The sequence below is a fragment of the Ylistrum balloti genome, unplaced genomic scaffold (assembly GCF_031769215.1).
Source record: "Ylistrum balloti isolate Yb309-2 unplaced genomic scaffold, AGI_CSIRO_Ybal_v1 Utg369898, whole genome shotgun sequence".
Taxonomy (NCBI): domain Eukaryota; kingdom Metazoa; phylum Mollusca; class Bivalvia; order Pectinida; family Pectinidae; genus Ylistrum; species Ylistrum balloti.
In genome coordinates, this window is record NW_026782027.1 from 398347 (window position 1) to 400555 (window position 2209).

Genomic DNA, 2209 nt, shown 5'->3' on the forward strand with positions numbered 1-2209 from the left:
TTTCAAGTATTCTTTATTATTGTTAAGTAACTGAAAGTCATCGGAAAAGGATTGAAATCTATCCTAATATTTTTGTTTATGTACGGCCTGGCATACGACATATTTACCAAGGAGTGACATAATACAATGCTATTACTACCCGTCAACATGCCCAAACCCATTCCCACGGTAGAAAATGGAACGTTACAGCAGAAGAAAGTTTTTAGAACGAAAATGATTATTATCCGCTTTACGCAGATACGTTTTGCGCTGTTCCGACCCTGCATTAAGAGATTCATTCTGTTCTTTCGTACCATGCTTGTCACTACTAAGCAATTAGCTAGTTCCCAAAACATTTACCTGCCTTGTCCTATTTATCAATTGCTTTTTATGCTAAGAGCATTTTCAATGCTCTTCAGCATGTTGCTGTCGCCCCTGGCTCCGAGTATCAGTACTTCGTTTTCATTGGTTCATAAATCGAAAGTTTACTCCTACTCCATCTGCCGGACATTACCGTAATAATTGGATTATCGCCCCTAGAAGTTTTGTGTTGTGTATTAATGATAATCAGACATCGAAATTTGTAAATACAATGACAAAGACTCACGTTTTATGGTGGTAAATTTTGCGAGGCAATGCCAATATGGCGGCTTAACTTTCTTTTCCGCGCGATGCATTGTGGGTGTCATATATCTTTCTTTTTTTTTTCTTTTTCGAAAATTTTCATCCCGTTTAATACTGTTGAAAACTTTTGAAAATACTGAAATATGTAGTTGAAAATAAGAATGAAACTAAAATAAGAATGATTTAGAGTAGCATAAAATTTTGACGGAAACAGCCGGGATGCTCTGCTGCTGGACCCTGAAAGAAGACGGCGGCAGAAAGAAGATGGCGGGTATTTTATGTAGGTAAGTATCACTTTATATATATAAGCTGAATCTAAAGTCAATACCTATACTGAACTAGCAATTGCATTTTTTGCAAAAATTCATTTGAAATGAGCTATCGCATGTATTGAATTTAGGCTCGACGGCGACGCGCAAGCTGGGCACTGCCGCCATGGCACTTTTTCAAAATATTTTCAAGACTTTTCCTTTGAAGCAGTATGCATTTGAAAAATGTTATGTAAGCATCTAGCACATTTTTGTTGCTTCCGTAAAGTATTTCAGTGTTTTGAAATGAATTTATTTTTGAATGATCGTTTCATAATGGTCTCATCGCAGTCACTTCTGTCAGTGGCTCAACAGATCGGAAATTAAACAGAAAAAATCTTATCCGTAATATTGTACCAGGGACGTATATATGTTAATATACAGGTCCCTGATTGTACTGTACTACTTACGCTACCGTGAATAGATCTAGGAATCTTTCTATGTAATATATCGATTTTACTTTAAAATATCGGTCACTGTCCGTGCTATTGTAGATCTAGCTCTTTCAAATTTCTGATCGGAGATAATTTAGAAGTACCTCAAGGCCAGGGTATGAAATCGTACGGGAACTCTACAGCTATGCTAATTGTAAGGTTTACAAGTGAAGTTATAGTTTTAGTTTTAATTTAGTTTTTGTCTTTCTGACATGATGTCTAGTTGATTCTTTTGAAGAGTGATGCATGTGAACGATTGCAATATAAAGATTGGGAATAATGAAGATGTCGATTGACATCTGAATCCCGGAAAGTGTTTTAATAAAGATTAGGAAAAACCTAGCAAAGTGTTAGGTCCCAGTGTGAATATGTAAAGTGTAATTGGTACAATTCTTATTATGCCTGAACTTTTGATATATGTACTGTATTTGTTTATCTCAGAAATTTCAGTATTATGTCAACTGCTTCCACTTTCAGTTCAACACTTGATTCATCAATTTTACACAGCCCTATGCTCAATATTTGTCATTAATTGTCGACTGTTTTTAAGTGTTTTAGAGTTTTGTTTCCATGGTGAATGGAATGAAATGGGATAAATAGTCAAACCAATACCCCTCGAGAGCTAATTAAGACATTGCAGTATTATCACTTTGGGCCTTATTAAAAGTCAAATTGAAACTTTAAGAAACTCAAGTGACCGTAAGTACAACAATAAGATGTCGATAATCAATGAAATTGATTAATTGAGAGGACATTTTCTTAGTACAGTTAACCAGGCTTTGTAGTGGTTTGTTCAGAACTGTAGTTCTGGTTAAGTAACCATTAATTATGTTCTTTCAGCTACAATGACATACATTTTTGAAA